At 49.1% G+C, this 13,346-nt stretch overlaps 1 long non-coding RNA gene across 1 annotated transcript; it reads right to left on the minus strand.

The window, feature by feature from the left end:
• Positions 1–4,744: 4,744 nt before the first annotated feature.
• LOC148222146 (uncharacterized) lies at positions 4,745–13,314 on the minus strand. The gene is made up of 2 exons (XR_015806734.1): positions 13,151–13,314; positions 4,745–6,020 (listed from the first exon to the last, which is right to left on the minus strand). It is a non-coding gene; the product is annotated as an uncharacterized LOC148222146 (long non-coding RNA).
• Between the last annotated feature and the right edge of the window lie 32 nt (positions 13,315–13,346).

Below are 13,346 nucleotides of genomic sequence, written 5' to 3' on the forward strand. Positions count from 1 at the left end.
CTGCTTCCAGCTCCTCAGATCTGGTTCTTCTCCTTCCTCCATGCCTGTAACACAACCCTCTGCTACCTTCTGCCACCTCCTGATCTTCTGCCACTGACAGAAGCTTGTCCCCTTTGGGTTTTAAATCTCTACTGGATTTACATTTGAGCTTTATTTTGTCCTAAACTCTGCTCTAAAGTCAGGATAGCTATTATCTATGACTCGTGTGCATGGTCCAACACGTAATTCAGCTACAGGACATGGTAAAGATTCATCCTTTTCTCACTCCACTGTTTCTCCAGCTGTGTAACAGTGTGATAGGTGTCCCCCACTGATCAATGAACCCTCTTTCATGCAGCTCCTCAGGAAAGGTGGAAATCACAATTTAAGTCTGTCTGTACAAGGAAAAGGAGGCATGTACAAACAATAGTAATGATGGTTAATGAACACCTCTGGGATGTTGGGAACCCGAGATCCTGCTCAGGCTAACGGGAGAGGTGATACCTGACCAACCAAAGGCACCTCTGAACACTCTCCTGTGACAGCAGCATGAACAGAAGAGACTGTGCCCGAGGTGAAATATTGCTTCACAAGAACTAAACAAGAATCAACTGTGCCAAACCCTGACATTTTCCTAAGAAACTGGCTGCCAGTGCTCGTGGGGCACTGCGGTTTTATCTGAGTTCAGGGAAGAAGGCAAAGCCTCAAAACTCACTGGAGGAGAGAACAAAAAGGGCTTCAGGGCACAGAATTGACTAGGAAAGTGTGCTTGAAAACTGCCAGCATGGAAACTGCTAGCTATTGCTGACCTTTCCCATGTTTACAGAGCAGAACTTTCGACCTGTAACTGGGAGGGAACGAGCTGAAGATAGATCTGACTCACGTTGTCATCTTCACCTCCTAAGAGAAACAATTCTGGAAGGCTTCAAGCTCTCACCCTGCAAGCCACAAGGCAGTGTCCCTGGAGAACAAACTGTGTCTGAGCATTGCCACCCAATTCCATTACTGGAATTCATTCCACATCCCTCCTCATCCCTCCCAGCAGCATCCTGACACCCACACTCGTCTCTTCACTGCTGCTGCTCCATCCCCTCGACTCCTTCCCATCTCCTGCCTGCCAGCCTGGCAGCAGCACATGGGCAGAGCCTGCCTGACCACACACTGGAGCTTTGCTCCCACATGAGGTGTCTCATCCATCACTGACAACTCTGACTGTGCAAGGCTTGGACCCACCAGGTTCCTGTCAGACCTTTCTTGCTCAGGAGGGGATGAGGAGCTGCTCACACAGGGCTGGACAGAGCAGCACCATGGGGAGTCAAGGCTCCCTTGCTAGGGATGCAGGTGAGAAAGGGACAGTGCTGATGTAGGCACTGCTGGGATGTTCTTGCAGGGAGAATAAATAGTGAAGGTGTTGTCCAGCCTGTCAGAGTCCCCAGGGAGACAGGGCAGGGCTTGAGTATCACTCATTATTCAGATTTCTGAAAAGAGCTCGGTTTTTTTTTATCCTGTGTAAGAGGGGGAGATTTAAATTTCTGCTCTCCAAAAGACAAATCAAATGAGACTGACGTTTGGATTTGGTCATCCAGCACCCACAGCTGAAACCAAAACCTGCACACTGCATGATGAGGGATGAAATTCCGTGTGTTGGCAATGTCCAGCTGCAGCACAAGGCTCAGGCAGTTGTCTCCATGTGCTTCTCCCTTTTTCTTGAAGAAACTCAGGATTTCATCTTCCTGCAAAATATTTAACCAATTCTTTTCTCTGTACAAGGCAATTTGTGACACGAGGTAAGGAGAAAGGTCTTTGGAAATAACTTTGGGGGATTTTTATTAATATCTCACTGCTACCAGAATGTGGGTTCATGTTCTTGCCCCTTCTTTAAAGTTTATTTTATATCAAGTTTATAACTGCGACTGCATTTTTTTCCTGTTTATAAAATACCAAGAAAATGGAACTAAAATCCGTGGAATGGTGACCATGTACTTTCTTTCTTAAAAAATTTGAGGTAGGTTTATTTCTCTCTTAATGTTAGACAGGGTTATTTTAGAGATTCGTGGCTGGATCCATGTAAAGGCAGGCACAAGAGAGAAATATAGGCATGGTATTTTTTTGTTAGTGCAGTTTTAATGAGCAAATGAAAAGGAGCAATCCTTTTTGTGCTCTATTCCTGCAAGAGCAATTCCATTATTATTGATTGTTACTAGAAATAACTGTTTAATATTGAAATAGCTGTTTGAGGTGCAGGATGCACAATGTTCATGCTGGGAGCTTTTTATTTCAAAGCGTTATCAGGGCAGATAACACTTTTTAACTCTCATAAATCAGAGTTAAACCTGATTTCTTTCCAGAGGATGAGATTTAATTACAAGATACAATTATTTCTGTATGCAAGATTGATTTCTGGAAAAAGAAGTGATAAAGAAAGGGGACACAGAAGGGTGATGCAGAACCACAGTTACACATGCATGCCCAGGCCTAGAAGCCAAGACATTCCTGTTTCATCACTCACAGCAAAAATTATTTCAGCAATATGAAAGTTTCTAATTTTTTTCCTGGGTATTTAAATGATGTTAACAAATTTTAGCTCATTATCCAACCCCGTGGTGTCCTCATATAGGGATTAAAAACTGACTTTTCCCAGCTGTTGGGGTCATGGTCCCAGTTCCCCCAGACCATAGATGTGGAGGGAATGACACAGACCTGAGAACTGCAGCAGTGCCAATGCTGGAAGAGGAATGTCTCATTTTCTCTTACAGCTTTACAGCATGCCCAGACAGGCTCCTTTCAATTAAATGCAGATAGATAGGTGTGGGAAATCTCTCCACTGATATTTTAATGGCTTTTTCTTCATCATGTACTGCCTAGGTTAACCCTTATGGTACATAGCAGCTGTCCTTAAGAAAAAGAATTTCCTCAGCAAGGCTTTCTAGACAAGACCCTTCTCTGCCCCAGTGCTGTCTTATGGAACAAGGCTGAGGGAACCCTGCTGAAGGTGGAGGAGAGGGCAGAGGGAGGGAGGCTCAGCCCTGCAGAGATGCCAGTGCCATGAATGATGCCAGTTTCCCTCTCCTTGGGAACATGGCCTCTCCCTCTGTCTGCTCAGCACGACTTTCAGACCAAATTAATTTTGCCTTTATGACCCCTGGCAGCTCTGAGTGCCTTGGGGTGGGCAGGGCTGGGATCCCAGCTCCAGGGGAGTCAGGGGGGCAGAGGTACAACCTCAGTCCCTTTGATCAGTCTGGCTGGCAGGAGCCCTGGCACAGGGTGTGCAGTGGCATCCTGTGCTCAGTCTACTGTCAGCTCTGAGTGTGACATTCCCTGAACACCTACGAGTTACCCTCCAGCTTTGATCATCTCAGTTCATTGGGAAACAGAGATTATGTGATATGGCTGTGCTGAGCTTCTTGGAATCACAGATATCCAGCAGTTAAATCAACAAAGGTAATGCACAAGGTTTGGCCAACAGAAAGTTCCTTCTGTAGGATAATAATCACCAAAGTGTCTTTTACTGCTCTCAGAAAAACACGGACTTGCTTTGGTGTGCATCTTGAAAAAAACAAGGTAGGCACACTGCTCCTTGCCTCCTCTGCTCTGGAAGACACTCTCTGCTGTGCCTGCAGCAGTGGGGAAGCTGGCAGTGTGCAGTGCTGCCTTTTAAGAATGTTCCCTATTCCCCTGGGACAGAGGTGCACCACAAAAAGCACAGAAATTATTTTGTAATGGACCTGATGTACCGCACGTGTGTTTACCTGGGTCAGTGCCAGGATGCAGCTCCAGTGCACAAGTTTTGGCAGTGTTTGGTAATAAAGAATGGTGGTGCCATGCCCAGCCCGCTCCAGGAATACCAGTGATCCTGGAAACAGAGTCACATAATTAACACATTTGAAGCTGGTGCTGACCCTGACAGGCTCTGCACTGTGGGGACCTTTTGTTCACCACAGGCAGCTCTGCAGCATCTCCACAGTGAGTGAATCACTCCTTCTGTGAGACAGTTATTTGCACATTGTCTCACCCTTTGCACAGGGAAAAAATGTCAGAGAAGCAAAGAAGGGTTTGGGTTGGAAGGAGCCTGAAGGATCCTCTCATTCCAACCCTCTGGCACAGGAGGGGCAGCACCCACCAGAGCTGGGTGCTCCAAGCCCCATCCAAGCTGGCCTCGGACACTTGGAGCCCAAACCTGTCACTACACTGGTACAGTTCTGTCCCAAAAACTCACCCTGACTCGGGTGGTGAGAGCACCTGTCCCAGAGTGTGTGGGCTGGGAGGGTCTGTGGTTTGCTGTGTCTGTGCACACACACAGATGAGGTTTCAAGGGGAGCCAGTTCTGGGGTTTTAGTGGCATCAAGTGTCTCCTCTGTTATGGTGTTTGCTTTGCAGATTTGTGCCATCCCTGTGTCGCTGCCTTTGTCAGTGACTGCCACAGGAGCTGTTAGTGCACGTGTTAATTCATCCTGTGATGGGATGAGTGAAAATCCCTGCTAGTTGTTCCTCCCCTGGGCATATCCCTTTACAGGCCCTGTTTGGATGCACCCCCTTTCATGAGGAACCTCCAGGAGCCCAATCCCAGAGGAGGGAAGGGCAATGTATGTGAGCACACTCTGCTCCCAGCTGGGTCACAGACATGCAGGCAGGCTTCCTTGCAATGGTTTGGCACTTGTATTTCTCATTGGGCCAGACATACTGAGGAGGAAATAAATGTATTTAACCATTACAATTTGTCAAAGTTCCTGTTAAGCTTGAAGTCAGGCAAAAAGAGAAACAGAGCTAGGGAATAAAAAATTTTTTATTGGTGATTCGAGATAAAAAATTCAGTGAGAGGCACTGTCTGAAGTGCTAAACTGATGATGAGTTCTGAAGACACATGGCTCTGTTCTGACAGGACCTAATACTACATAAAAGATATTTTTCAAGAAGCAGTGCTTTAAACATTTACTGGTCAGAGGAGAGGCTCTTAATGGTGTACGTTTATTCAAAATATAAACCACAATATTAACCTTCACTGAGAACAGATAAACATGTTATGCATTACTTGGAAGACATTAAGAATGTCGTTTCAAGCATCCTGATTTTCTTCTGCCTCTTCTCTTTTATCATCGAGTGGGAATAGTGTGCAAGACTGCAGCTTGCACATGCTGCCTGTGGTACTGAGGCACACAACTCCCATGGTTTGGCAAGGAGAGTCACAGCTCTGAACATGCTCAGGCCACTCCAGAATTCTGCTGCTCTCACCATCCACGCAGCACATGCAGCAATGTGGGCATCAGGGTGTAGTTCCCAAGCTGCTGGAGCTTGGGCAGTGGGTTCACACTTCTCTCTGTGCTATGGCTCAGGAGCAGTTCCACCCCATCCTGCAGCATTCTCCTGCACCAGCCTGTCCTCTTGCTCCAAGCTAGGTTGGCATCTGTACCAGGAGAGAATGGGAATTGGCAGCTGAGTGCTGTTCTGAGGAAGCTGATTGCATTTTCTGGAAGCCAAGGGGTTTAGTTACTGAGTAAGACACAGCCAGTCCAGTTAGAATCCAAGTTCCACATCTTCTCTTAATGGCTGTCCAACAAAGGGCCAGCAGCATGCCTCAGTGCCCTGGCCCACAGGAATTAGCCTTTGCTTTGCCTGGACAATGAGGGCCTTTGTTCCATGGGAAGAAGGCACCTGACTGAAGTAGATGACACTCACTTCATTCTGAGACTTGGAGAGGTTAAAACTCCCTCACACGTTGTGATCTGTAAAGGAATGGTTCCCTCCAAGATACCCTGCTCCGGTTGATTGGGCTGTTTGCTGATGTTGTTCATCAACAAATCATTCTGCTATCAGTGGTGTTATCAGCCCCCCTCCACGCTTGGTGAGTTTCTCTTTGTTGTCATCCAGGTTGCAAGGTGATCCCTCAGCCGTGGTCCCCATGATGAGCTCCACTGGAGCCCGACTTTGTTTGCTTCCCTGGGATTTCACAGGTGCAGCCAGTCATGGAGTTCAGGCACGTGTTCCTCTGACGTGGTAAAAACAATATTTCTGATGAACCTAGAAATGCTGCTGTGAAACATTTTCTGTGGAAAAATCAGAGAAGTTAGTGAGGGAACAGGGAGGAAGAGCACAGGGGAGTGGCTGAGGGGGCTGGGGGTGCTCAGCCTGGAGAAAAGGAGGCTTTTGGCCAAGTGGGGATCAGTCTCTTTTTCCAGAAAACGGGTGTCAAGGACAAAGGAAAACAGCCACAAATCGCACCAGGGGAAGTTTAGGTTGGATATGGGAAAATTTCTTTCCAGAAAGGACTGTGCAGTCCTGGCACAGCTGGGCACCACAGGGCAGTGGTGGAGTCCCCATCCCTGGAGGGATTTAACAGGAATGTGGATGTGGCACCTGGGGACATGGCTTAGTGGTGGCCTTGTCAGTGCTGGGGGAGCTGGACTCGATCTCAGAGTGCTTTTCCAGCCTCAGTGCTGCTGTGATTCTGTGTCTAAGGAGGAAGTGGAGAAGAAGAAAAAGGGATAGAAACTCATTTTGTTGGTTCAGTCCGACAGGAGTGCATTCTGTGCCAGTCGCTCACATGAACATGCTGAGATATGATTAGCTTTGACTTTTCTGATACTTATCTGCATAATTTGTTCTCTGTTTTCACTTATCTCTTCTTTAATAAAGGAAACATGCCAATAACTGAATGCGTGGGTCAAGTTCTAATTGTCAATTTAATTTGTTTTGGCTACAACGTGAAGATTAAAACATGCAAGTGAGAGGGAAATAGGCTGAATATGAAAGCAGGTGATCTGAATGCACAGCCAAAAACCTGGGCTTAGCCCCTCCACTGCAAACCCCCTACTTGATTCAGTAACACTTCCCTGTAAAAGGGATCTGATGTAATCAGGTTCAAACTTGCCTCTGGTGAGCCAGATGTGGCCAGAAAGGATCTGCTCATTAAATACGAACCACAAGTATTTCAGACCCCCCCCATTCTGGATTATCCCAAACAAGACTGATTTTTTTTTTTAATTGATTAGTAAATGCAGCTGAAAATCACATTTTGTAACTGCTGGTTACATGTAACATGGCCAAAGCATTTTGGGAAGAGATTTAAGGGAAGGTGCAGAAGAACAGAAATTCAAAGGAGAGGGAGACCTTCCCTGGCATTCACAACATGTTGCCTCTGAGTGGAAAGGGCAGTGGGTGTTGGACACCACCATGGGTGTCAGAGTAAGGGGCTTTTACAGGGAGAGCAGCTCATCCTGCAGGATGGCACTATCCAGGTACACTCCCCGAGCAAAAATATGTTTCCTACAAGAAAATCAGTAGTGGAAAGGGGATGTTAGAATGAGTGATATTTAATATGATGTGAGAGAGATAATTATTCATGGCAGCTGATGGTGACAGCTGGGGAATCACAGTGTCAAACTCACATAGTGATGGAGAGGAGCTACTGGTTGTACACACAGGGAACTGTTCCTTTCCCCCTGAATAAAACATAACATGCTTTGCTTTCACACACTGCTGTGGCAGGAGGACAGTGCAAAGGATAAAGGATACTTTCACTTAAGGGCTGCTAGGAAGGAAATCTTGTTTTGCTGGGTTTCTTATTTTGCAGAGGAATCCTCTGTTTGAATCCAACCCTGCCTGCTCTCAGCAGAAGGCAGCAGGAACTGAACCCTCACACAACCTAAGGTAACATTGTGTGTGTGAGCACTGGGGTAATGGTTAGACTTATTGATCTTAAAGGTCTTTTCCAACCTAAATGGTTCTGTGAGCCTGATCAGGGCTGGCTCTTCTTGCTGTGGGGTTTTACAGAGAGGGCTGAGGAGTATCCATTGCCAGAGCAGGCATCACACAGTGACTCCCTGCTATGACTCACTTGCTGCCCAGGCTCAAACCAAGATGCAAAATCTTGAGTTGAAGCTGAGCCAGGTGCCTGAAGGACCCTGCTGGCTCCTGGCTGGGTCCTGGCAGCCCAGCCAACCTCACCTCTCTGCTTCCAGCAGTGACAGGATGAGGGATCTCTCCCCAGACCAGAGGAGTCACCCATCAGGAGAGCAATTCTGTGTGTATTGCCTGCTTCTACCTTCTCCCTGGAGCCAGGAATGTTGCAAGTGAGTGAGCAGCTACAAAAGAACCATCTAATTAAGACTTGAAGTCATAAATCTGTGGTAGCTTGTTTTCACTGTGGCATTATTTGATACTTGCCTCAAAAGATCAAGAGGGTCAAGGGCAAAGCAGGCTGTAAGGAATGAAGTGATGGCTTTGTCCACTGTTCCCTCCTGCACCAGCAGGGCCCAGAGTGGTACAAGCAGCTGTGGACAACCCTCCCCTCTGCCCTGAGCAAACATTTCAGGCACCAGGGGCTCTGTGGGCTCATCAGACACACCTCACACTCCTCACACTGCCCACAGGGCTCTGCTGAGCTGGGCCTCACAAGCCTTCCTGGTCTGGGGAATCTTTGGGCTTGTGCTTGTCCATGGACATATCTCACCCTCTGGGGAAGCAGGGCATTTGGAAAAGCTGAGGTCTGCAGCTGGGGGAGCAAAACAAGAAGAACACTTCTGTTCCAAAGTGTTCAGATCAATGTCAGACAGGGAAAATGCGGGAGGCAGGAGGAAAAAAACATCATCTGGTTTGCTTTTGTCATCCAAAAGCAAATGAGCCTAGGAAGAAACATATCCAAGAGTGGCATTGCCTGGACTCCTGAGCAACTTTCCTGGGTGCTCCAAGAGCCTGGGCCAAAAAATGTTTGAAGTACTGAGTCCTTCAGAGCAGACTGACACAATGACAGCTTCCTCCATGGTGTGCATTAAGAGAAATTATGGCCTGGGCCCCTCTTTAAGCAGTTTCTATGTTTGCAGCCCCACATGCCAGCCTGGCAGTGCTGGAGCTGCCTGTCCCACAGCACAGCAGCCCTGGCAGCAGCCTGCCCTGTGCCCGTGATCACCGTGCTGTGAAAATGCCCTGGAACAGGCTCATGGACATGGCTGCTCATTTGTAATATAGCAGAAAAAGTCATTGTCACTGCCAAGAAAAGACAAAAGGCCACCAAACAATAACCCAGTTGTAAATGAAGGCTATAAATACGGAGATGGATGGAAGGTAACTACAGGCTTCCTCTCACACACATGGCACCCAGCTTGGAAAGTGTCCTTCAGTGAAGATGCTGTGTGTGCCATGGGCAGCCTTTTCTGATCAGAAATTTTTCAGTGAAAAAAAAAATTTAAAATCTGCTTTTCTCACTTTCCATAGGTCAATATTAGGATAAAAGGTCTGAGCTCAACTTTGAGTGGAAAACAGGAATAAGTGATGCCTGTGGCCCTGAACACTCCATGTCTCATACAGAGAGGAGCTCCCGCAAGGATTTGAAAATAAGTTTGAAAAATCAATTAAAAAATATGATGAGTTGTACAGAATGAAGCTGTGGGGTCAAGTGAGAGCAAAAGGATGCACAAAGATCATGGTACATTGAAAAATCACACTGACTGCAGCTGCCTTCGTGCTGTGACTGTCCTCTTGAAACAGCTCTCTGCAAGATTTGTTGGGCAAAGGCTGAAATGTTATTTAATTGTAATAAAATGTTAATAATAAATGTTATTTAATTGTAATAATGTAATAATGCCATAACAATGCCACAGCCATTGTTGTTGCCAGGTGGGTAAGAAAGCTGATTTGCATTAAATCCTGAGGACATACTTTAGGCAGCAGTTTGCTGCTGCTATTGCTGGGTTTCAGGCCAATTCCTGATCCCAGATGCAGTTCTGGCAGAGGAGGCACACACACATTTAGGGCTGGATTCTGTTTAGCCATGGATGGACTGTGTGCTGGCCACATCACAGGAGCTGCATCTGTCCTAAGAGTCAGATGGACTCAGTGGCACCAAGTGAAACCAGAAAATCGAGAGGAGAGGAGAGGAGAGGAGAGGAGAGGAGAGGAGAGGAGAGGAGAGGAGAGGAGAGGAGAGGAGAGGAGAGGAGAGGAGAGGAGAGGAGAGGAGAGGAGAGGAGAGGAGAGGAGAGGAGAGGAGAGGAGAGGAGAGGAGAGGAGAGGAGAGGAGAGGAGAGGAGAGGAGAGGAGAGGAGAGGAGAGGAGGAGTGAAACTGAGTGCAACAACAGAAGGAGAGAAAAGGACAGGCAGAACTGAATCTGTGACCTTCATACACGAAGTTTGGAAAGCTGCTGGTGTTCCCAGGGCAGCTCCCGGCGATCACCCAGTGCCCTCTGCTGACACCAGACCGGAGTAGCCTCTGCAGAAGCCCGAGCGGTGTCAGCAGAGATCTCGAGCTCTTAATTCCTCTGGCAGCACAAAACCACAACAATTCCCCTCTGGGAAAACGCTGGCACCGCTCTGACCTGTCCCTTCCCGCAGCTCCTGCGGGGATGCTCCGTGTCCTGCCCGTGCCTGTCTGCCCCAGTGCGCCCACGGAAACACCCGGGATCCAGCCGTGCAGGATGCTGTGGAAAACAACTCCTAGAGACTGACTTCTGCACCGCGTGGTGTGTTAAGGGGATGGTTCCCCTGTGCCAATGCAGGGTATTTCTGTGTCTGTGTGTCCACGTGTCCGTGTGCGGGGGTGCTCACAATCTGCTTCGCCTCCCCAGTTGATTCCTGCCTGGTGTCGGTGCCCTCTAGTGTTGTGAACGCTCCATCCAGTATGTTAAAAAAAAACTGTAAAATTGATCTCTGCTTCAGAATTCCTGGCCTTGCTAACTCCTAATACATTAATTGAGTTAATTTTGCAGCATAGTTACAATTTAACGGAGACAACGTGACCCTGAGCTATCAGATGATCACAGCACAACACCAGACACCTGAGAACACGGTTCTGTAAGCTGAAGCTAACATCTCTAGGGCCTCAGCCTGCAAACCGCTCCCAAATCTGCTGGCTGTACAACCCTCCACCTGACCCAGCCTGCATCTGGGATTATCAGCTCTCCCAGATGTTCTCCTGGCTGTGGCTGCGAGGTGCTGATTGAGCTGGGAAATAATCCACCCCAGTAACATCTGGCCCAGGAGACAGGAACTGGGATTAGAGCAGGACTGCCTGGTTTGGTCTCAGACCCAGAGCTGGTGGGCTCAGCCTGGTCTGAGCAGTGTGGATTCCCAGGACTTCAGTGAGGGCCACCACTAACCAGCCACTAATCACCACAAACTATCACCAACCACAAACCACCACAAACTATCACTAACCACCACTAACCACCACAAATTATCACTAATCACCAACAAACCACCAGTAACTAAACACAAACTACCACTAACCAACCACAAACCAGTACAAACTAACACCAACCACCACTAACCAATCACAAACCACCACAAACTATCACTATCACTAACCAACAACAAACTAGTACAAACCATCACAAACTATCACTAACCAACCACTATCCAATCACTACCTACCACTAACCAACCGCAAAACACCATAAGCTAACACTAACCAAGCCACAAACCACCACAAACTATCACTAACCAACCACAAACTATGGCAAAGCACCACAAACCACCACTAACCAACCTCAAACCACCACTAACTAACCCCAAACCACCACTAACCAACCCCAAACCACCACTAACCAACCCCAAACCACCACTAACTAACCCCAAACCACCGCAATCAGCCCCAGCAGTTCGGTGTGGGGCAGCTCTGCCCGTGTCCCCCCGCTGCCGGACGCTCGGCGGGCACATCCTTCACCGGGATGCGATCGGCTTTTAGCAGAAACCCGTTCTGCAGGCGGTCCCTGCTGAGGGGACCGTGCTCAGTGACACCTCTGTGCTGCCAGGCTCCCGCAGGGCAGCCGCTGCTGTTTCTGTCCCCGTGTCCCGCGACGGGACCCCCCCCGTGCCGCGGGTGATGCAATGATGCGATTGCATCAGCCCGTGTGAGCGGTGAAATCATCCTCACCGCCCAGAGCGGCCCCTTGGAATCATCCTCATCCTCACCGCCCAGAGCGGCTCCTTGGAATCATCCTCACAGCCCAGAGAGGCTCCTCCGAGCTCCCCTCGCTGCGAGGTTGTGTCATTGACCCGCTGAAGCACTGGGCTGAGAAATCCCAGCAGTTAGTGAGGGAATAGGGAGAGAGAGGGCAGATCCCATAGGGAGATGCTGAGGGAGCTGGGAAAGGGGCTCAGCCTGGAGAAAAGGGGGATCAGAGCGAATTTCTGGCTCTGCACAACTCCCTGACAGGAGGGGACAGCCGGGGGGGTCGGGCTCTGCTGCCAGGTAACAAGGACAGGAGGAGAGGGAACGACCCCAATTTGCACCAGAGGAAGTTCAGGTTGGATATGAGGGAAAATTTCCCTGAAAAGTGCTAAGGCACAGATTGCCCAAGGCACTGATGGAATCACCATCGCTGGAGGTGTTCAAAAGGAGTGTGGTGTGGCACTTGGGGCACTGCTTAGTGGCGAACACGGTGCATGCTAGGTTAACACTGGGAGTCAATGTTCTTAAAGGCTTTTTCCAACCACAATAATTTGGTGAAGTTGACTGCTTAACAGAATTTCATTAAATCCTTTCAGTTATTCCAACTTGACATTCAGGCTTCTGTTGAAGCTGCTGCACAGTGACACTGGGGAGCTGAGGAGAGTTCTCAAAAGCATTGGCTGGAATGAGAGCGCTTGAAGTTTGAAAGGAAAGAGAGAGAAATGGGGACCAACGTTCCCCCAAAGAACAGATTTAAACCTAAACACAGTTCAGCCACTCACCCTGGCATAGAAACCAGTATGGCCCAGGGCACAGAAATGAGCAGCAGTGATTGCCCATCCTGCCCTTCCCGGAGGTTGGGAAAGCAGTAGGGTCCTGTCAGGACCAGGGTCAGGACTGAGTAATAACAGTTCGGGGACAGCACTAAGGGCTGTCACCGGGAAATTTAACTTCCCCTGCACAAGGAGGTTCAGTTCCACACACCAGTTTGGTTTACACTGTGGCAGAGACAGCCATTGCACGGCAATCCTGGGATACCTCCGGTGCGGCTCCACAGAACCACCCAGAGGTGAGAGTGAGTCACGGGACAGGTTCATGCCGAGCCTGGCAGCCCTCAGCTCTGGGGCCGCTCTGTGCTGCCCACACAAACCTCACACACAGAGCACACGGCGAACACACACCGAGCGTGCCACAGCCGCACTCGGAACCCCCGAGTTTGTTATTTCTGCTGTGGGTTTCCCCACTGCTGGACAAGGACGGCCGGGGCTCCTTCAGCCTCCAGCCCATACCTGGAATGCCGGACCACCTCAGCTCTTCGGGAACAAGGTCCCGCAAACCCGGGGGTTATTCAGTGTCACAGCCCGGGCGGTGACAGCGGGACGCCCCGATTTGTTGCGCCCAGACTCCGCTGGGTGCTGAGCTCCGGCCCCGCCGCCTCCCGATCCCGGTCCCGATCCCGCCGCTCCCCTGCCGCCCCCGCCGGCG

The sequence above is a fragment of the Sturnus vulgaris genome, chromosome 14 (assembly GCF_052056855.1).
Source record: "Sturnus vulgaris isolate bStuVul1 chromosome 14, bStuVul1.hap1, whole genome shotgun sequence".
Taxonomy (NCBI): Eukaryota; Metazoa; Chordata; class Aves; order Passeriformes; family Sturnidae; genus Sturnus; species Sturnus vulgaris.